Source organism: Schistocerca americana, chromosome 5 (assembly GCF_021461395.2).
Source record: "Schistocerca americana isolate TAMUIC-IGC-003095 chromosome 5, iqSchAmer2.1, whole genome shotgun sequence".
NCBI lineage: Eukaryota > Metazoa > Arthropoda > Insecta > Orthoptera > Acrididae > Schistocerca > Schistocerca americana.
The window spans coordinates 146,984,204-147,008,455 of NC_060123.1; the positions used below are offsets into that span (position 1 = coordinate 146,984,204).

The 24,252-nt window shown below is 43.3% G+C and overlaps 1 non-coding gene across 1 annotated transcript; it reads left to right on the forward strand.

Moving 5' to 3' along the window:
* Positions 1-6,935: 6,935 nt before the first annotated feature.
* Trnas-gga lies at positions 6,936-7,010 on the forward strand. The gene has a single exon. It is a non-coding gene; the product is annotated as a tRNA-Ser (tRNA).
* Positions 7,011-24,252: the final 17,242 nt, after the last annotated feature.

The following is a 24,252-nucleotide window of genomic DNA, read 5'->3' on the forward strand; positions in this document are numbered from 1 at the left end:
ATGGCCGTCGATTCTTCACCTCTTGGCCAGCTGCTGCTACTGTAAGATCTTTGCCGCTCGAACTGCTACTGCTGATGCCACCCACGGACGTACTGTACAATACTAGACTGGCAAAAGCACATCTGAAGCCTGACGTCTGGTGAGGTAAGGTGGTAGTACTATTATTTTCTGAAAAGAAATTACGTTATAAGCTTTACGAGATGGTCTAAACAAATTCTGCAGTTGAGAAAATATTTGGTTACTAGCTGAGTTCAACACAAATGCTGGAGAATCGTGTTATGTGAAGACCATCGCGCTATATATACACACGTTTAAAGTAGACTGAAGTTTCCGTAAGAACACTCAATGAATAAAGACACTTGTTATCAACGACAAATGGCACTTACAGGAGCACTTTCACTATTCTAAGAAAAGCAGAAGTTTATAAAAACTGATTTAAAAACACGTCATTAAGATAACTCTGTTAAGACTAGATTTATTACACCCGTTAAAATATACCATGCAGTAACTACTTAAAGATCGCCATGCTAAGATAAGGCACATTGTAATGTAAACATTTAGGTTTACATGCAGTAAAAAAGCAACAATACGTAATATGTTTCTAGTTGCGCTTGTATTGAGACATGTTCCTTTCCTCTTATCTTCCTTCTGACGTATGAAAAAACACTGAAACCCCCCCCCCCTTTGAAATGAATTACTGTGCTGGAAAACCTGTTACGTTATTTGCTTGTCAAACAGCTGAGCAGAACTGAACGTACTCAGACATTTCGCTCTTTACCTATTCTGATCAACACTAAACTGACACACAATATTTTTAGCGCAACGCAATCCGCCTTTCAAAAATCCCTAGAAAAGAATGGCCCTGACTAACAATAACCTATTCCTTTCATGAATCACTTACCTCACAAAAATCTTCGTTACTCGAACTACTGCAATACGGCGAGCGCCACTACTGCCAGCTAAATAAAAGATTCTAACTACTGAAGGCACTAACTGCTGATAGGCATAGTTAGCAAATGAAAGATTTTGATAGAGAACAAACTATGTATTTACCTTAATAGTGTTCAAAAAGTTGGCTGTTAACAGCACGTAGCGTTGCGCGGTTGGAGGTAAGCCGCCAGCAGTGGTGGATGTGGGGAGTGAGATGGCGGAGTTTTGAGACCGGATGATCTGGACGTGTGTCCATCAGAGACAGTAAATTTGTAAGACTGGATGTCATGAACATATATATATATATATATATATATATATATATATATATATAGATATATATATATATATACGGCGAATATTCCAACAATGCCAACCAGCCACAGACTGCACACAGCACAGCCAGTGATTTTCATAAAGAGCGCTAGGTGACTTTTCCAACACGAAAACCTAAACAGCCTACTTACAACACTACCACCGATACGATATACAGTTTGGCCTGTCTAGTAATGCATGTCTGTGGCGCCACCAATGTAGGTATGTACGATATCTGTCGCTCGAAACATGAATGCAGTTCATCTCTTCTGCATTGGTACTCTACAGAATTTTTCAACAACACATATAAACCACATTACAATAATTAACAACGAATATTCGACGCATATCATAGTAAATTGCTACTGCAGCAATAAGTGAAGACGAAAACACTACCTTTACGACAGCTAAAATAATACATCTTCCTATGAGTCGACGCATACTATTCGGAAACATTACCTAATAAATTTATTTCTCTTTGTAAGTCATCTTTATTCTCCGCCAGCAATGTGCCGTCGTCTGCGAGAATACAGCTAATCACATAGAACGTTCAACTTTTGGCCTTGACTGTGCTACAATGTCGCAACATCATGCGACATATGTGTGGTATTGCAGCTGTTGTACCGACATGGAGCGCACGAAGCAGGGATGTAGAGTACAGTTCCAGCAGGAGAGCGTACTTTTGCCAGCAGCGGTCGGCTGGCTTCTGCCGGGTAGCCTCGCCTCGCCTCGCTCACCGCGCCTTGTTTGCCTTTCATGAGGTGATCGCCGGCGGACAAACGCATTTAAATGACGCGACGACTCACGAGGGTGGCCGCCATCGCAAAACACACACACACACAGACGGCGACCGGACGCGTGCGCAATTTGTAAGCCGCGTGTGGCGCTTCCTCCTCCTGCTGTTGGTGCTGCTGCTGGCTTTGCTTGGCCGGAACCGCCTACCCTTTCCTGGCCGCCAGCGAATGTTGCACACGACGTACTACTGTGTACCAGTGCCGCAAACAGCGACTACACTAAATGATACGCAATTTATTCAGCTCTATAGTACAACCTGTTTAGTAGTGACAGAAAATGTAAGCTGTGTGGAGAAATTAAGAAGTAGAGTATCTACGGTTGAAGAGCGTTCGAAAAGGTGGAAAAGTCTGTTGACAGCAAAAATAATTCCCACAGCAGTAAGAAAGGCTTTCGCCAAGTGTTTTATCTGTCGTGTAGTACGGTGCAGTAGTGAACCATGGATAGTCAAAAAGGAAGAGGAAAAATTCGTTTTGAAATGTCGTTGCGAAGAAAAATGCTAAAAGTGAAACAAACTGACAGCGTGATGAATGAAGAAGGGCTTACAAGGACAGGACAGTAAAGAAAACTAGTGGAATGATAAGAATGAGGAAAACATTTCACCTGGGACATTAACTGCGAAGAAACTATTAGCAGCAAAAAGTCATTGAAGGAAAGATTGCAAGGGAGAAAAGGAGAGGAAGGAGAACGATTTGCAATGCTGGATGACACTAAAAGTGAACGAAGGTAGTGCGGATTAAGGAAGAGGTACAGGACGCAGAAGACTGCGTAGCATCCAGTCAATACTTGTCGTACGACAAATACGCCAAAGAGGAAGTAGTAGATGTCTACACTTTCTAAGTGCCCCTTGAAACACGTATGTAACGTAGCAGCGATGGCGAGGCATGATAAAATCTTTGACCAGAGAGCCATTTATCGTAGTTAGTCTGCGCTTGACCGCGCGAGTGTTGCGAGCAGTACGCTAGTAGTCGTCGTGCAGTACAGTCTGTCGATAGCAGTAGCTCAGTTCAGTTGCGTGCAGTATGTCGGTAGTAGCAGTCGAGTGCAGTTGTGTGTGTGAGGAGTCGGCGAGCGTCGACATGGCATTCTGGTCAAGAGGCTGAATGAGGTATATTGTTAATTAAGGTAATCATCAGATAATGTAAAGTTTATTTATTGTAATTAATTTTCAACAAGTGCCCCAATAATAATTTTGATTTCAAAGCAATTTTTTTACAAAAAAAACATTTAATTGAACCAACGATTTCCTTCCATTTCCTTTAAAGTAAAGTTTCAGTTAAATTTAAAAAAAAAAAAATATATTATTTGCAATGCATTTCCTCCAAGCCGTGGCCAACAATAAGAGCAGAAATTTGACATGCAGTTATACTGAGGTAAGAAATTAATTCTGATTTTTTTGCACAGGGCCAAAGACCGATATTTCGGTTTAATTGAATTATCATTATCACTGAGATTTTCTTATCACTGAATGGACTTTCATTTTTCTGTGAGGAACTTATACTTGGGTCAGATTGCTAATTTTTGTTTAATTGTCATTGTCAGTAGATTTCATTGCGGGAGGTTACACTTGGCTCCCATTTATTATTATATTTTTTATTTAAATATTTCTGTAGGGACGATATTGCTTCTTGGCTCCATTTCTATTAAATATTGTTTTTAAAATTTTTTGTGGGGAGGTTACACCCTTAAGCATGAAAATTCCTACTCTTTTTTGTAACTGTAATGAGTAATTGAGACTTATTTGACTTCAGGAAAGTGCCATGAAAATATTGTCGTATGTTGACGACGATTTGCTTTGTACATTGAGAAACTTAAGGCTTTTGGAAGCCAGCTAGGGCGCTCTAAGATAGAAAATCAGAGACACAGTGCAGAAATCAGGCAAATGGGTTAGCCTTTAGGTACCAGAGGTAAACGATAACGCTGGAGTCCTGCGAACTGCAGACGCTCCTGGATAACTGTCCTAGGGGAGAAACTTCTGTTCAGAGAATTAACTGATAACCCTGTCCACCGCCTAGACGCTATTGTGAGGCTTCGCACTAGAAGATGGTCACAACAAGCACGTCTTAGCAGTGACAGCAATCTTGATACTTGCCCCTGAGAACAGCAACGACAACGGCTTCACACGGGTTAGGGTGCTGCAACAGCGGTCCCTGCTGACCACAGGGCTCAGGGCTGGACAAAGTGATGTATAACACAGTTGTTGCTCTGCTTAAGAGGAAGAGCAGTGTCATTTAGCTTTCTGCTGAATGCTGTTGTTACCAGACTTGGAGTTTGTTAATGTAAAGGCAACAGATGTCCTTGTTTACCGAGTAGGAGAAGGGGAGGAACCTAAATGTGGTGGACAAGAGGCACGCTGGAGGTGCAGGCCCACCCGCCAGACTTGCCGAAGACTCTAAAGTGCCGGTGGACTGAAAGCAGACACAGTGTGCTGCTACAATCTTCAAAAAACATGTGATTTTTTTTTCAGAGAGAGTTCTCAGTCAGATTGTTGGGACGTCAACTCCTTGTCACTCATTGCCGGCCTCAGGTAAGCTCCGACAAGTCCTTCTTTCTGCTGCTGCTCTCAATACTTGTATTTTACAATGCTGCTGCTGATTGCCATTTCTGTTAGCTCTTACCTTCTGGACTTACACACTGACTTTCGTTGTGCAACCAGTTGCTTCATTTGCTTTTTCTAATGTTTGGAGCTAGCCTAAAGAGAATTACTTAGTCTAATTGCCAATAAATGGTATTAATCAGCCCTCTGAGTTCCCTGAGTCTCGTACTTCGAACATCATATCGAGTCACAAAATCAGCGCCTCTTTAGATGTCGTGTGACAGTGTTGGGTGCTGATCTAAATAATCAAATTGCCTTCATTGGAAGCTTGCCTCTCTGTAATCGCTTCTAACCGCTCGGGAATTGTGGACTATTCTGTAACCCCCTGTCTTCCCTCTGTCCTGTGTCCTTCTGCACAAAATTTTGAACCAAGAAATAATTGATAACGATATATGACCACAGTTTCATAAACATATTCAGGACCAGGGGATGCTTACGATGCGCAACCGGAAGAATTTAGAGCATGAAAGAATATTTAATTGAATTTATGATCACAATTACCTCCCGACGTTTCGCAACCTGATTCGGTGAATCTGTAGTTTATCTTTCTTGCAGGTAAACCAAGTGCAGTGAGGTTGTGAGCCTCAGTCTGATAATCTAACACCTGTCCATAGAAGAAAATGAAATACAACAGTCACTTCGAATATAATCTGAAAACAGCAAGCGGCCTCGGAGTCTCAGTAGCACTACATAATTTCCGAGCTATAAAGACTTGAAAAGAATTAAAGGAGGCTTCTGCTGGTTAAAGTTTGACCTTGTATCGATAAGTACTTCCACCAAAGGCAGATAGGACAATAGAGCTCATGTTCAAATTTAACAGAGCTTCGAGACTGACTGTAAAAACAAATGTCCAATCGAAATTTACCGTGGATTTCATAAGTGACAGCAGAAGTAAAACCGATAATAAATATTTTAGTTACATTTCAGATTACGAAGACTCAGTTCAAAAGCAGTAACAAAGAAAACAATAACAACTGTCCTGTGATGGACCATGTGGTGTATGCAGCCACGGCATATAAAAATAAAAACGGAGAAAGAAAAACTCTAGACCTATTACCATACTTATATTAGCGGGAACGCGATGTAGGCAGTACACCAACTGTACAGATGACTCAGTGGAAATCCAATACTGCACCACGAACGTGGACCATGATGTAACTCTCTGAACCACATAAATCAGGTCTGAACATAAATGAAGGCAAATTTAGAAACCTGGAACGTTGCCGAGACTGTATTACGCCAAGCTGCAAAGTGCATGCCATCACCTCACTATAATTATCGTGGTTTGTATCCTGAGAAACGCCATCGGAATGTAACGACAACTCAAATACCCAGTGTCCTTCAGCAAGCGGGCGATATCAATCGTCTAAAATACAGCACGTGGAACTGATGAGATGAGATGGGCGAAAAGCCCAGAATACAGTGCTTTGTCCACCCGGAAACGGGGCTCACAAACATGCGATATAGCCACGCAGGCCTGTTATTTGACCGTACACACTGTGCCCAAAGCATAGGTTAGCAGACATGCCTCCACTCTATTAGTCAAAGCCTATAAACAATAAACAATCGACAATGCTGCAGCAGAATGTCTTTCCAATAACCATGTGACACTGAAGTCGGGTAACAATGAATAACTTTGGAGTTGACTTTTAACAAGCGACTTTTGAGACTTAACATGTTTTTTTATGTTACAGATTCATACAAGCTGAAACAGTTGCTTGAAGGGTACATGGGCCAAGTGACGTGCACCTGGCGACGAAGCCAACACTGCGTCCTGTTGAGCTGCAACGAGTGGTGTGTGTGTGTGTGTGTGTGTGTGTGTGTGTGTGTGTGTTCCTGTGCCTATGTGCGAGTGTATGATGTTTAGAGAAATCAGTATGTCATTTTTAAAGCGCAGACATCGCTAGAAGAGAAAATAGCAACCACTGTGCTCAAAAGATGGGTCATAAGACTTACAATTCGTGATATCTAAGGTGAACCCATTCTCCGCCAACAAAACTTTGGAGGTCATTGAGGAATATTTTCTCAGCATTTTGGTATAAAGGATCTTTCATCTCTAATGGTTCATTACAGAGTAATTAGGATTTATTCATATCAGTTTCATACCAGCGCACACTCCGCTGCAGAGTGAAAATCTCATTCTGGAAACATCCCCCAGGCTGTGGCTAAGCCATGTCTCCGCAATATCCTTTCTTTCAGGAGTGCTAGTTCTGCAAGGTTCGCAGGAGAGCTTCTGTAAAGTTTGGAAGGTAGGAGACGAGGTTCTGGCACAGGTAAAGCTGCGAGGACGTGGCGTGAGTCGTGCTTGGGTAGCTCAGTTGGTAGAGCACTTGCCCGGGAAAGGCAAAGGTCCCGAGTTCGAGTCTCGGTCCGGCATGCAGTTTTAATCTGCCAGAAAGTTTCAAGATTTATTCGTTTTGTTAGTGTAGAGGTTGTGGGTGAATGACCTCAAAATGGGTTGTGGATCCATACTTCTAGTGCGCAGAATGGCGTTCAGCTCTCCACCCCTGAGCTTGGTTGCAGGAAGGCGGTGGTTAAGAACCAAGTGACTACCTTGCAGTAAATCAAGGACATAAGACTGGCGTTAGTTAATTCCCAAGTTTAGAGCAATAATGATGCCACACCCATCAGTCAGAGTCAGGCATGAACCCTGGAGAATGTTGAGGGTACCGATCTCAGTGAGCAGCCTCGGAGGAATTGTCTGCCTTTGGTGTAATGAGCCGGTAATGGCAGACTTCACCATGAGCAGGATAGTGCTGAGAAGCGGCCAAGTCAATGTTTCGACCTTGGCAGTATACAGTGTGGTGGCCTCCAAGAGGACGCTCACACTAATTGGTGTAGCCGCAGATCTCATTACATTTCGTGCGAAGGCACTCAGAGTCGAACTGTGGACACCAGCATGGACAGCAGTGTCAGCACTAGTGACAGATGAATGTGCCCACACAGAACAACGAGCAGCAGCGGAGTTTGGTCAGACAGGGGGATGATGTAAAATGGCTGTCCTCAATGCTTGGAATCAGGGTACGGAGATCTCAAAAATTTTCTTCAGTCATTGCAAATGTTCATCCATATCTTTTGAAAATACAATAATATCGTCAAGATACATTTGAAATTGTCTCAGATTCAGCTCCCTGAAATATCCATCCAATAATCTTTGAAACATATCTGATGCAGTTCTTAAACCAAATAGCATTCGTCTATACTGCTAATGACCCCAGGAGTCTTTGGTTGGTCCTCCAGCACACTTCTAACTGATAATATAAATGTTTCAGATATATTGTGGAAAAGTATCTACAATGTCCCACGTTATCTAGAATTTCCATAATATTCAGTAGCAGATAGGCAGTTATAGTCTAAGGATAGCATCTTCGATTAATAATCAAAACGTCCTTCGTCTCAGGTTTGAACCCCACCACCGCTTAAATTTCCAATAAAAATCATCAGAAAATGGTGGCTGAAGATTTCTGACATAAAAAGTCACCCTCGTTCTGCCAATGACCTTGTCAAAGTGGGAGGAGCAGTGGATGACGGAGGTTCAGGGCACTCAGTTGCCCTTGTGTTGTCCCTAAAAGGACAAAGAATCAACGATGATCAATGGCACATGGATGCAGAAGGCAATGGAAACAATTGCATTAAGGACACACAATGTGTAATCGCAGGACATGTGGTCTGTAATTCAAGAAATGTCATGATGCTCTCCCCATTGGCATAAGATTCTGGACTAGTTCCACGTTTGGAACTCTGGGAGGGGACTGCCAAGGGGAGGGTGATCAAGAGAAAAATATTCAATAACCACTGAAAGGATAGTGTTTCATGTATCAGGGCATGGATGTCAGAAGTCTGAAAATGGTAATGAGCTAGAAAACCTGAGAAGGGAAATTCTAAGGCTCAGTCTAGATATAATGGGGTTCAGTGAAGCGAAATGGAAAGAAGACAAGGATTTCCGGTCAGATGAGTACAGGGTAGTATCTACAGAAATAGAAAATGGTATAACAGGAGTTTGACTCGTTATGAATAGGAAGGTAGAGTATAACACCCCATCTGTCACTTATCTGGTTTTGGCATGTGTTCACCCCAGCTAATTGACTAACTGATCAGCAGACAGTGCAAAACTGCCACAATATCGGATAACACAAGGAAAGTATTAAGGTTCTGTGACTCCTGATTGTACTGTGGTGGCAGTGTTGACATTAATTGATTCAGAATTAACCACTTTTAATTAAAAAGGGGTGCACATTGATGTTATATTCAGCTATTGAACACCAGATGCAAATGTTGAACATAAAATTAATTAAGAAAATGACTTGGGATTTCAACTACTTGATTGAAAACAGATGCAGTCGATTAGCACAAATTTATTTTAACTCACGACCTTCAAACATCACATTACATGACTCTCCTACCAGGCAGTGGTAATAAATTGCGTTTGCGTGGAGTAAAGCTCGATAACTCAAAAGTAATTCCTATCGACTGACCCAGGCGTAATGCGAAGTGCGAGAAGAATTCTACAATACACGGTCCATGAAACCCTCATGGAAACTGTTGTGGTGTAACAAGACAGCTACGCCACACTGAAGTAGCCGAAAGGCACGCGTAATCTTAAGTAGGCTAGAGAGAGGTCTGAAACAGGATACGTAATGAATGGTAGCAAGAAAAGTACGTAGCTGCTTTAATACTTAACTTTTAATCCTTGTTGTATACATCGTTCTTGATGAGACATTTCATACGATAACTATCAAACTATGTAAGGCTAATGGCGCCTTGCTTGGTTGTAGCCATTGACTTAGCTGAAGGCTATTCTAACTGTCTCTCGGCAAATGAGAGAAAGGCTTCGTCAGTGTAGTCGCTAGCAAAGTCGTCGTACAACTGGGGCGAGTGCTATTCCGTATCTCGAGACCTGCCTTGTGGTGGCACTCGGTCTGCGATCACACAGTGGCGACACGCGGTTCCGACATGTACTAAATGGAACGCGGCCGATTTAAGCTACCACCTAGCAAGTGTGGTGTCTGGCGGTGACACCACAGAAACTTTGCTGACGTCATTCAACAAATTAATCAGTGGCCAGAGCGGGAGCAATATCACCGAATACAGCGTGGCGGAGCGGCGTTGTTGTGTGGATGTCGGCTGACCTTGTGGTGCTGCAAGGCTGCGCTCGTCTATTCACTTCTAGCTATCTTGCTCAGTACATAGCTGAACGAAAACTTTGTATCTCCAAGCTCAATCGTTCTGTTTGCTAAGTCCTAAACTGCAGAGATGCTCACTCTTTCTCAGGCAAGCTGAGTAAAGAACGCCACGTCCGCACTCTAGGGAAGCTGGGAACAGGAGACCTCTACAGAGACTTCTCATGGTCCGCTCTTCGCCTCGGTTTCCCCTCCAGCAAAATCGCTTACGCCAATTGCAGCGCAAGTCACGTTAATTATGCGTTGCTTCCCAGTGCCGACCAATGCCTGCTCTGGGAACTGAACAGATTCTCACAAAATTTCCCTTCCTCTCAACTTCTGCTATTTAGCTCCTGCCAGGCCACCCATCAAGGTTAGCGTCAGCACAAACACCAGTTTTTCCAGAATTCTGACTCCCAGGAGAGTACTTCAAATTCCTTGGTCCTACGTTCCCATCAGAGGCTTCGTTTTTCATTCTGTCGCTCTTCACCTGATTTACTTCAGACTCTGTGGACCATGAATTCAGCATGAAGTTGCTATAGTCACGAACACGCATATTTTGACCTCTGTTGACCGCTTCACCGTAGCTTTGCGCGGCTTTCTCGCATGTTTCACTGAAAATGGGACGATGGACATTTATCGACAGGTGTACAAGTTCTCCATCTGCTTCCCGGTACACCAGCATGGGGTCAACCACCCACTCACTGTCACTCATTTTAAGGCAGCTGGAGGCCATGCCCCGTTACCACTTTCTCAGAGCTTGAGCTGCCCTAAGCTGCCTATTGTCGCTTCCCTTCGCCGCTCCCAGCCGGCCTCGGTCAACTCTTGAACACTTCCCTGGGGTAAACTAGCCTCCAGAAAATCGACGCGTTTCCACAAAGTTTTCATGTCGTGTGAATTACTTTAAAACCATCACCCGACATTAATTATTCCAATACGCCCATACGTCCCTCTACAAGATGCATTGTGCCTTGTCGGTCATTATTGTTCAGTCCTACTGTTCGCTCAACGTGAGTTAGGTGATCTTTAATGACTTCATGTAAGGGGCACAGTTTTTGCTATCTTACATAGCAGAGAGTGTGTTGCAGCAAATAGTACAATGAAACTTTTGTTCTCATCAGAATTGACGGCAAACCAACACTGACAACAATAGTTCAGGCATACAAGTATATGCCGACGTTACAAGCAGAAAGTGAAGAGGTAAAGAAAGTGTATGAGGATATAGAACGAATAAAGGGAGAAGGAGAGGAGGAAAGGATTTCAGGAGAATATGGGCTTTGGAATAGGAATGAGAGAAGGGAAAGACTAAGTGAGTTCTGCAATAACTTTCAGCTGGTAGTAGCGAATACTCTCTTCAAGAATCACGAGTGGAGGAGATATGCTTGGAAAAGGCCGGGAAATATAGGAAAGGCTCTAGTTAGATTACATCATGGTCAGCAGAGATTTCTAAATCAGATATTGGATTATAAGGCATAGCCAGGCGCAGATATAGACTCAGGTCACAATTTACTAGTGATGAAGAGGAGGCTGAAGTTCAAGGGACTAGTCAGGAATAATCAATGCACAAAGAAGTTGGCTATGGAAGTACTAAGGAATGAAGAGATATGCTTGAAGTTCTCTGAGGATATAGGCACTGTGATAATGAATAGTTCAGTAGGCAGTTCAGTTGAAGAGGAACGTACATCTCTAAAAAGGACAGTCACAGAAGTTGAGAAGAAAAACATAGGTACAAGGAACGTAACTGCGAAGAAACTGTGGGTAGCAAAAGAAATATGTACTTCAATTGAGCGAAAAAAGAAGGAAGTATAGAAGTGTCCACGGCAATTCAGGAATACAGAAATACAATTCACTTAGGAATGAAATAAACCGGGAGTGCAGGGAAGAAATGGTTCAAATGGCTCTGAGCACTATGGGACTTAACTGCTGTGGTCCTCAGTCTCCTAGAACTTAGAACTACTTAAACCTAACTAACCTAAGGACATCACCCACATCCATGCCCCAGGCAGAATTCGAACCTGCGACCGTAGCGGTCGCTCGGTTCCAGACTGTAGCGCCTAGAACCGCACGGCCACTCCGTCCGGCTGCAGGGAAGCTAAGACGAAATGGCTACATGAAAAGTGTGATGAAATCGAAAAAGAAACGATTTTCGGAAGGACTGAGTCAGCATATAGAAAAGTCAGAACAACCTCCGGTGAAATTAAAAGCAAAGCGGTTACATTAAGAGTGCATTGGGAATTTCGCTGTTAAATGCAGAGGAGAGAGTGGATAGGTGGAAAGAGAACACTGAAGTCCTCTGTGAAAGGGAGAACTTGTCTGATGATGACATGATAGAAGAAGAAACAGGAGTTGGTACGAAAGAGATAGGGGATCCAGTATTAGAATTAGAATTTAAAAGAACTTTGGAAGACTTCAGATCTAGTAAGGCAGAATGGATAGATGAAATTCCATCGGAATTTCTAAAATCATTGAGGGAAGTGGCAACAAAATGACTATTCACATGTGTGTGTAGAATGTATGAGACTGGAGGTATTCCACCAAAGTTACGGAAAAGAATCATCAACACAATTCCCAAGATTGCAAGAGCCGATAAGTGCGACAACTATCGCACAATCATCTTAACAAATCATGCATTCAGGTTGCTGCATGAATAACATGTCCCGGCGGGGTCAGGGATTGGGTGTTGTGTGATGTCCTTAGGTTAGTTAGGTTTAAGTAGTTCTAAGTTCTAGGGGACTGATGATCATGGATGTTAAGTCCCATAGCACTCAGAGCCATTTTTGAATAACATGCAGAAGAATGGAAAAGAAAATTGAGGATGTGTTAGGTGTCGACCAGTTTGGCTTTAGGAAAGGTAAAGGCACCAGAGAGGCAATTCTGACGTTGCGGTTGATAATGGAAGAAAGACTAAAGAAAAATCAAGGCACTTTCAAGGGATTTGTTAACCCGAAAAAAGCGTTCGACAGTATCAAATAGTGAAAGATGTTCGAAATTCTGAGGAAAATACGGGGAAGCTATACGGAAAGACTGGTAATATATAATGTATAAAAGAGCCAAGAGGGAACAATAAGAGGGGAAGGACAATAATGAGTACTAGGATTAAAAAGGGTGCAAGACAGGCATATAGTCTTTCGCCCTTACTGTTCAATCAATACACTGAAGAAGCAATGACGCAAATAAAAGAAAGCCGGCCGGAGCGGGCGTGCGGTTCTAGGCGCTACAGTCTGGAATCGAGCGATCGCTGCGGTCGCAGGTTCGATCCTGCCTCGGGCACGGATGTGTGTGATGTCCTTAGGTTGGTTAGGTTTAAGTAGTTCTAAGTTCTAGGCGACTGATGACCTCAGAAGTTAAGTCGCATGGTGCTCAGAGCCATTTGAACCATTTGAAATAAAAGAAAGGTTCAAGAATGGAATTACAACTCAAGGTGAAACGACATCAATGATAAGACTGACTGATGGCGTTACCATCCTTAGCGAAAGTGAAGAAGAATTACAGGATGTGTTGCTTGGAACTAGTAGTCAACTGAGAGTGGAATATGGATTGAGAATAAATGGAAGACAGATGACAGTAAGGAGAAGTTGCAGAAATAACAGCGTGAAATATAACGTCAAAATTGTTTATCACGATGTAGACGAAAATAAGGAAGTCTGCTACCAACGCAACCAACTACCCATGATAGATGGAGCAAGGAGGACATAAGAACCAGACTAGCGCTGGCAAAAAAAGGCATTCCTGGCCTAGAGGCTAGTGTCAAACATACGTTTTAATTTAGGGAAGAAATTTCAGAGAAGATATGTTTGGAGCACAGAATTGTATGATAGTGAGACACTGACTGTGGGAAACCGTAACAGAAGAGAATCGAAGCATTTGAGATGCGATGGTACAGAAGAATGCTGAAAATTAGGTGCGCTGGTAAAATAAGGAATTAGGAAGTTCTCTGCAGAATCGGTAAAGTAAGGAATATATGGAAAACACTGACAAGAAGAAGGGACAGAATGATAGGACAACTGTTACGACATCAGCGAGTAATTTCCTTGGTACTAGAGGGAACTGTAGAGGGTAAAACCTGTGGAGGAAGACAAGAGTTTGGAATGCATATAGCAAATAATTTAGGATGTAAGTTGCAAGTGCTGCTCTGAGATGAAACGCTTGGCACAAGAGAGGAATTCGTAGTGGGCTGCATCAGGCCAGTCAGAAGACTGATGGCTCAGAAAGAAAACGCATCTGTAAACATCGTTCTATTGTAGTAATGACTGAGCCATGTATCGACTCGTGCTACACCTTGTATTTAAATTGCATTGGTCTTCCTTTTCTTCCCCTGACATGTTTGTTTGATATGTTGTCTGTCATTAAGTGGCTGCTTGGTTGTCTTTTCCCTCTGTTATCGATATCTGCGTTTTGCTTCCGGAAAACTGCTATGGAGGAAGTGAGATCTTTGACCGGTGATAACTTCGTGCGGTGGCGCGGAAGTAGGGGCGTGCGCTCAGAGAGTGTGGTGGACACGGGAGGGCAGTGTGGTTCGCTACCGCGGACCAGGCGTGGTCGGTTGTACCGAGTCGCCACGTGATGTATGTCGGTTGTGTGTAACGAGCGGGTGGAGTTGACGGAAGAGCTCCCCGCGGGTTGGTTGTATACAGAATCGCCCCACGAGTAGTTGCTGTTCATTTCACCTTGGTCGGACGTTAACAAGTTTCTTTAAGTCCTCCGTTTCAACACTGAAGTTTAAAAAGGAGATACGACATGAAGGAGCGGTCACTGCCCGTCAACGTTGCAGAGAAGACGTGAAATCCGGTGACAGAATGTGCTGTCGCGTGACCGTGGCGTGTTGGGTACACTGGCGACGCGTCCGCGGTCGGATGTGTGGATCCTTGCCATCGGGGGTCGTGTACTGCCTGGACGAGCATAATTGCAAGCTAAATTAGTAGAAGATTTAATCATTAAGTAATTAGTTTGCGTAACCAGTGTCTCTTCTGCCTTGTGGCCTCCAGCGATCGGGTTTCCTGTCCCCGGCACCGGTGTAATTGAAGACAGTGATCTTTCCTCCTCCTCTCGTTACTGCCCGATGGGAGGTGTAGTTTTGGCAGTTTAATTGTGAAATGCAGCTGTCGATAAATTGAGAACTATGTATCGATATATCGAAGAAAGAATACCGACATACTGACCTATAAAAACATCGGCTGCACATTGTAATTGCAGTATAATGCCGGTTTCAGAGCTGTACATTTGAGTATTGATTAGTATTAGATATTCTGTACATCAACAAACTAGCAGCCTGCCTATCCCCCTTAGAGCAAGAACTGGAAGGAAAACGATGCACATTCATGCTTGGCGATAACCACTTTGCCAACAATGGTAATTGCATGCAAGTGGCACAATAAAAGGTGTCCGTCGTTCGGTTTCGTCGCTTATCTGATTTGTCTGGAACACTTTATGTCGACTTCCCCGTTTTTTTATTCCTGCCAACACCAGCGACCTAGAAGTTGTAGTGTCAATATTAAGTGGAGCAGTTAAAAGTTGCAGTTTCTGTTGGTAGCGCCGAGCGCCGATTACATCAACATTTCCCCTCATCCGTCTCCGACCACAGTGAAGACGAATCTTGTCATTTAGATTTTTGTTTATCATTTTCTGCCACTGTTTTTGAAGAATGCTGATGCGAAGAAAGAGCACACAAGTTGCGTTTTTTTTTCAGCTTCCACTGACATAGAAGCCACAACGACATTATGGTCACTGATACCTTCTTCTAGATTAACTTCTTTAAAAAGAGAGGTCTGTTTGTCGCCAAGATATCTGATGTGTGCCGGCCGCGGTGGTCTCGCGGTTCTAGGCGCGCAGTCCGGAACCGTGCGACTGCTACGGTCGCAGGTTCGAATCCTGCCTCGGGCATGGATGTGTGTGATGTCCTTAGGTTAGTTAGGTTTAAGTAGTTCTAAGTTCTAGAGGACTGATGATCACAGCAGTTGAGTCCCATAGTGCTCAGAGCCAACCATATCTGATGTGTTCCCATCTCGAGTTGGTTTTCTAACCAACTGCTCAAGGTTGTATGTTGAGAGCGCTCATAGAACAACTTCACACGAGTCTTTGATTCTGCACCCTGTGATAAACGTGTAATTTTCCCAGTCAATAGATGCCAGATTAAAGTCGCCACCTATAACTAATGGATAATTTGGATATTTATTTCCTATGTTCTCAAGATTTTCCCTCAAACGTTCTGCGACGTTTGTTGCGGATGCTGGTGGTCTATAAAAACATCCTAATACAATGGTCAATCCTTGTCTGACCGACGGCTTTATCCAGAGTATTTCACAATCCCACCCAGTATCGATCTCAACTGCGTTTAAACAGCTTTTAACTGCAATGAACACACCACCTCCCATAGCATCAGTCCTACCCTTCCTGAACATTGTCCAGTCCGAGTTAAAAATTTCACTGCTATTTATGTCTGGTTTCAACCAGCTTCCGGTACCTAATATAATATTGGCAGTGCTACTATTTATTTCGGAGAGTAACTCGGGGATCTTGCTACAGACACTTCGACCATTTACTAACATGAGATTTAGCATATTTAAATCCTTTGGAATGACCTGTTTAGGCGAACTAACAATTTTTACAGTTGGCACACCCACATCAGTGTCAGGTGTACAACAATAATGATGTTGCATCTGGTGACCAGAGTGGGCATTGGCTCTGGTGAGAAACGAGGGTGCTGACCACCATGTGCAGACTTGAAGGCATGGCCAGCCTTTGGCGTAAAGAGGCCGTAATGGCAGCATTACCCATCAGCAGAATGGTGGCGAGAAACCACCAGTTCAGGGCTCTGATCTCAGTGGCATTCAGTTTGCGGGTGAGAGGATGCCTGCAGTGGCTGGCACAGGTGGACGTCTCAGTGTAGGGCATTCCAGGGTGTGCAGAGTCGACCTGTGGACCACTGCATGTATGGCAGCGTTGACACTGGCTGCCGAAAAATGAGCCCACACAGGGCGATGAGCAGCAGCACAGTTTGCCCACACAAGGTGGTGAGGCCTCAGCAGTTAGGTGGCCCAGTTGTGGACCTGGGATCCCAAGTAATTGGTCTGCAGTGGTTTGATGTCAGCCAGCAGGTGGCCTTCCAGCTGGGAGGCACCTCGTCAGCAACATTCGGATTTAGGCGTGGATGGTCGACTCAGAGCCGGCAGCTTGATGACCCATTTCAGGACGATGACCAGCGTAGACTTCCCCTCATAGCTGGCCTCTTGTGGTGACAGATGCTACTTGTCTAAAACGGGCCATATTTATGCGAGTTTAGTTTGCCACTGTTCCTGAAACGGTAGCGTTGTCTCTCATCTACATCTATATACATACTCCGCAATCCACCATACGGTGCGTGGCGGAGGGTACCTCGTATGGCAACTAGCATCTTCTCTCCCTGTTCCACTCCCAAAAAGAACGAGGGAAAAATGACTGCCTATATGCCTCTGTACGAGCCCTAATCTCTCTTATCTTATCTTTGTGGTCTTTCCGCGAAATGTAAGTTGGCGGCAGTAAAACTGCAGTTAGCCTCAAATGCTCGTTCTCTAAATTTCCTCAGTAGCGATTCATGAAAAGAACGCCTGCTTTCCTCTAGAGACTCACACCCGAGTTCAGGAAGCATTTCCGTAACACTCGCGTGATGGTCAAACATACCAGTAACAAATCTAGCAGCCCACCTCTGAATTTCTTCTATGTCCTCCTTCAATTCGACCTGACAGGGATCCCAAACGCTCGAGCAGTACTCAAGAATAGGTCGTATTAGTGTTTTATAAGCGGTCTCCTTTACAGATGAACCACATCTTCCCAAAATTCTACCAATGAACCGAAGACGACTATCCGTCTTCCCCACAACTGTCATTAAATGCTTGTCCCACTTCATATCGCTCTGCAATGTTACGCCCAAATATTTAATCGACGTGACTGTGTCAAGCGCTACGCTACTAATCGAGTATTCAAACATTACAGGATTCTTTTTCCTATTCATCTGCATTAATTTACATTTATCTATATTTAGAGTTAGCTGCCATTCTTTACACCAATCACAAATCCTGTCCAAGTCATCTTGTATCCTCCTACAGTCACTCAGCGACGACACCTTCCAGTACACCACAGCATCATCAGCAAACAACCGCACATTGCTATCCACCCTATCCAAAAGATCATATATGTAGATAGAAAACAACAGTGGACCTACCACACTTCTCTGGGGGGACTCCAGATGATATCCTCACCTCCGATGAACACTCACCATCGAGGACAACGTACTGGGTTCTATTTCTTAAGAAGTCTTCGAGACACTCAGATACTTGGGAACCAATCCCATATGCTCGTACCTTAGCTAGGAGTCTGCAATGGGGCACCGAGTCAAACGCTTTCCGGAAGTCAAGGCATATGGCATCCGTCTGATACCCTTCATCCATGGTTCGTAAGATATAATGTGAAAAAAGGGCGAGTTGCGTTTCGCAGTAGCGATGCTTTCTAAAGCCGTGCTGATGCATGGACAGCAACTTCTCTGTCTCAAGGAAATTCATTATATTCGAACTGAGAATATGTTCGAGAATCCTGCAACAAACCGATGTTAAGGATATTGGTCTGTAATTTTGAGGATCCGTCCTTCTACCCTTCTTATATACTGGCGTCATCTGCGCTACCCTAAGCCGCAACAGAACCAGAGCGTGACTCACTTGTTACACTGTGTAATCTGTATCACAGCCCTGGCTCTGCCGTAACGGAGTAGCAGCTTTGCATTTCAGTATAGTCTGAATATGGCTCCTTGCACAAAAATATACTAACTGACCCCTATCACTGCGATTTCTTGCACCATCCTGCCTTTAAGTTTTCCTTGTAAGTTGATCACAGGACTCTTACTATGGGCTAAGCTAAGCCGTGGGCAGCAGTATCCCAATTACTTTTGTTTATGTAAAAATGGTTTCACAGAATAGAAAAGTCTGTAATCTGCAATCAACAAATCTTACAGTACACGACCTGGAGTTATGCAACAAACCTCAGATGGATATTGGTCTGTAATTTTGAGGATCCGTCCTTCTACCCTTCTTATATACTGGCGTCATCTGCGCTACCCTAAGCCGCAACAGAACCAGAGCGTGACTCACTTGTTACACTGTGTAATCTGTATCACAGCCCTGGCTCTGCCGTAACGGAGTAGCAGCTTTGCATTTCAGTATAGTCTGAATATGGCTCCTTGCACAAAAATATACTAACTGACCCCTATCACTGCGATTTCTTGCACCATCCTGCCTTTAAGTTTTCCTTGTAAGTTGATCACAGGACTCTTACTATGGGCTAAGCTAAGCCGTGGGCAGCAGTATCCCAATTACTTTTGTTTATGTAAAAATGGTTTCACAGAATAGAAAAGTCTGTAATCTGCAATCAACAAATCTTACAGTACACGACCTGGAGTTATGCAACAAACCTCAGATGCAAAAAAAAGCACTGTATTGTTGTTGTTGTCGCTGCAGGAACGGCTCACGATAGTGTAGTTGTACCATTTTTCCACTGCATTGAGGGAACCAACACACGAGGTGCATATCGGCGAATTCTTCATCAGTAAACAAATCCATACCGTTGTTTATCACTGTCAACATACATCTAACACTTGCGGAGCAACAAATGTGAAATGAAACCGAGGAATACCGAATGCAAGCTTGACGATGAGCAGTAACGAGGGCATTACAGCTGTCAACGGCAAGTACCAGGAGCGGATGGAATGTGATTGCTTCCGAACAAGACTCACAGCGTATACCGTAGATTTTTGCATTGTTATCCAGATAATTTTAGTGCATTTTACACAAAAATATTAATGGGGATAAGAAATCAAACGATACGAAGTTACTCTGTAACGAACCAATGGAGACTCCCCGTAATACCAAAATACTCAGAAAATATAGCTGTACAACCTCCGAAATTTTGTCGGTGGATTTCAGGATCATTCTGTGAAAAACGATTGGTAGATAACACGTTTATCTCTTTGAGGTTCTATGCAGATGACACAGTTGTACATCATCCAAACTTTTAGAGTTCATGTTGTTGCTGTAGTCTTCAGTCCGGAGATTGCTCTGATCTAGTCTATCTTGTGCAAGCCATTTCATATATTACTGCAGCCTACAACCTTCTGAATCAGTTTCCTGTATTCATCTCTTAGTCTCCCTCTACGATTTTTACTCACGACACCTTTTCCACTTGTAAGAGGTCCGAGCAGATGTAATTTCGATGTATTGCTCATGCGCTGCCTGCAATAGGCAAGGTATAAGAGAATCTCTGACCAGAGAGCAGTGTTGACTGCAGTAGGAACTGTGTGTCAGTAGCAGTAAGTTGTTGCTAGTCTGGAGTCTGCTCTGGTCTGGTCTGGTGTATCGTGTTGGCTGGCCCGGTCGCGGTGCAGCGATGGCGGAGCCTGAGTATTATTGTATAACGTAAAAAGCAGCCTCGCGCATATGTAGTAATGTTATCTCAAGTCCCACGTAAATGTTTTAAAAATCTCGTAATAATAATCTTGCTCATAAAAAGTAACTTTTAACAACCATTCATTTCAATTTAAAGAATTTACTGATTTCTCCCATCCATGATCATCCCGATTGTTGCAAAAGAAATAAAATCAGTTGCTTCCTTTCATAAATGAGAGATATATCGGCCAGCGTTGCACAGAGCTGTGCCGGAAAAATTTATTGTAAGAGCAGATATATCCCGTGACTTCAGTGAGGTAAGAATTTTTTCCTTTTTTATTCAAAATGATCTTTCAGGGCCATGACGCAGCACTGCTGTCGTCCAAAATTTACCAGGTTAAATTCACAGTGAATTATTGAAAAGTCCTACGTGAGCGACAATTTAATTGAGAGGTTAGCTACATTGTTTTATTACCAGGTTACTGAATTTATTTTTTATTGGGACGTTACACTCAATGTGAACGACATAATTATAATTTTTACTGTTGAGAGGCTTAGGAATTTTTCTGTTTTGAGGTTACGCTAAATGTGAATGAATTTTGAGCTTAGATTAAATCAGAAAGAATTTTGTGTGGAGGTTAATGTGAAAAGAATTTTGTAGGGAGGTTACAAATGAGAAAGAATTCTGTTTTGAGATTACACTAAATGGGAACGAATTTTGGTGGGGAATATTATTCATATTATTTAGTTTAATATATTTTGTGGGGAGGTTACGCACTACTAAATTGGTGATCCATTGAGGTCTCAGAATGTGTGCTACCGGCAGACCACTTCTACTGAGGTTCTACCAAAAACTTCTTTTCTCCACAGTTCTATTCAATACCTTCTCTAATATGCAGCGTTCTCCTGTAGCATCACATTTCAAAGCTTCTATTCTCTTCTTGTCTACAGTATTTACCGTCCACGTTTCAATTCCGTACACGGTTACACTCCAACAAATGCTTTGATAAAAGAAAACACTTAAATCTGTATCGATGTTAACAAAATTCCATGAACTCCGTATGCACCGTCATTGCGCTAGGTGCCGCGTGCTTCTGTCCGCTGATTTCGCGTGATTTCTTACAACCACCGTCCCCAATGTTTGACGGTCCTTGTCCGTCAGTGCATGAGATCTACCTCTTCGTGGGTTAGCTATGGCTGTTTCTTCGCGTTTCCACTTCACAATTACATCACCAGTAACTTTCGGCACATTTAGTTGCTTCGAAACGCACGTGATGGATTTGTTACTTGGGTGACATCCACTGGCTAGTTCGCGTTCAAAGTAACTGAGCTCTCGTGCAGTGCTGTTGACAAAATAACGATATATCTACATTCGATATTTTTCCAGAAATGACTATATGTATCGGCGATATTATTTTCCGAGATATGTCGATATGGAAATGGCTATATCGAGCGCCGATATTTTTATTTTATATTTTTTTCGCAATTTTCGGTGAGTATCTGTGATAGAACATAATTTTACTTTCATTGTGTGTGTGAAGAAGTCTTACCACTTTTTGAGCTCTCACCACGTCCAGTCTTTTTCTTTGACTATGTGAAGCAAGGGTAGATAGCACAAAGAGGAAGTACGATAGCACTGAGGGATGGCGGGGTGAATGGAATAACAAGATTTCTGATGTGAAGAAATAGCACACCACTTGCGTAAAGAAAAAAACAAAAAAAGGAAAAAAAACGCAAGTTGCGTGCTATTTCTTCACATCAGCATTCTTCAAAAACAGTGGTTGCAAATGATGAACAAAAATCTAAATGACAAGATTCGTCTTCACGGTGGGCGGAGACGTGAGGGGAAATGTTGATGTAATCGGCTCTCTGCGCTGCCAACAGAAAGTGCAACGTTTAACTTCACCACGTTATATTGACACTACAACTTCTAGGTCGCTGGCGTTGGCAGGAATGAAAAAACGGGGAAGTCGACATAAAGTGTTCCAGACAAATCCGATATCAGACGAAACCGAACGACGGACACCTTTTATTGCGCCACTTACATGCAATTACCATTGTAGGCAAAGTGGTTATCGCCAAGAATGAACGTGCATCGTTTTCCTTCCAGTTCTTGCTCTAAGGGGGATAGGCAGGCTGCTAGTTTGTTGATGTACGGAATGTCTAATACTAATCAATACTCACATGTACAGCTCTAAAACCGGCATTTTACTGTATTTACAATGTGCAGCCGATATTTTTATAGGTCAGTACGTCTTTTTTTTCTTCGATATATGGATACATCTTTTTCGTCTTATCGACGGCTGATAATGATATTTATTGATATATTTTTTTCTGGTTTCCAGATATTTCTAAAAATATCAACAGTCCTTACGGCCAGAAAAAAGGAATAAAAGTGAGATAGTGTTAATACTTTCATCCTTCTTTACCTCCTCTGCATTACTGCAGATGACGTGTCACTGAGCACCTTTGTACTGTGCATGCAGTACACGTGAGGTGCCTAGTTGTGTCCACTGCCCTGTGTGGAATACATAAGGTCTTGTACACTTCACTAACCTGCTGTCTTCATGATGATGATGTCCCCAGCGCAGAAAACAGCACGCACGTCGTGGATTCTTTTTCTTGAGGCTGAAATTAACTTCGCAAAGGAACTACTGCTACGAATAAACTATAACTCATTTGAGATGCCACTGGCGTTTTTATTGATATAGACACGAGAAACTATTCTTGATCACAACGTATTGAACATATCTTCCACAGTCATTATATCTGGCTAAAATAACATGAAATACATCCTGCCACAGACAACATGTCTGTCTACCGGAACCGTCAGGACTGGAGAATAGCCGGCCGAAGTGGCCGTGCGGTTAAAGGCGCTGCAGTCTGGAACCGCAAGACCGCTACGGTCGCAGGTTCGAATCCTGCCTCGGGCATGGATGTTTGTGATGTCCTTAGGTTAGTTAGGTTTAACTAGTTCTAAGTTCTAGGGGACTAATGACCTCAGCAGTTGAGTCCCATAGTGCTCAGAGCCATTTGAACCATTTTTGACTGGAGAATAAAATTACATGAATCAAATACTACTATTACAGACAACATATCTGTACCTAGCGACGGTCGGAACTGTAGTAAATATAATTGCTTGAAACAAATACTGCTATAACAGACAACATGTCTGTCTACTGGAACGGTCAGAACTGGAGAGCCGGACTGCCCGAGACACTTCGCGCGCCAAGCCAGCAAGGCATGACCCGAACGCCACCGAAGTGCATCGGCAGTAATATCGTCCGTCTTTTGTTTTAGAATACTTTGATATTAATAATTTTGAAATGACTGATTGATAGCTGGCTGTTGAGAGATGTTTATTTAAAAAAATGAAGTAATTTGGATGACAGGTTTAATTAATAATAGCAACTAAAGTTTAACGTTTTGGCGCTCTACCGCCGAACACAGCAGCCAATCACAGAGCAGCAGCATCATGCAGACGGTCTTTCTCACGGGAATGGTACCGAATCTAACATCTGTCACCAGTACCCCATCCCACATTGCGTCATCTCTATGCTTCTTGCATCTCCACTGCCCTGGGAATAGCTTCCTGGAGCCTAGTATGATGTGATGGCTGAATAAGCCAGAAATATTACTCCTACTCTCGTGAACGACCCATTTGCTGTTAGTGGTTTGCTACTGACCTACTGACAACACAACACAAAAAAAAAATGGTTCAAATGGCTCTGAGCACTATGGGACACAACACAATCACAATGCTGCCCAACTCATTTTACTCTGGCAGCTCCCCCCCCCCCCCCCCCCCCCCCCCGCCAGTAACATCTAGCCGTCAATTCCGTTTTGCATTTGCATACGGGTGTCCGAATATTTTTGATCTGATATTGTATTTATGACGCCTCATTGCCGGGAGCTCCGGCGTCACAAGTTCATCGCAGCCTTCTGTGGCCGCCCACCGAGCTGTTGCTACCGTATTAGTGTGCGGACCGAAGTGCTGTGTAAGCTGCTGCGGCTGCGCCGCCCGAAGTGTTTCCCGCCTCTCCTGGGATCCGGA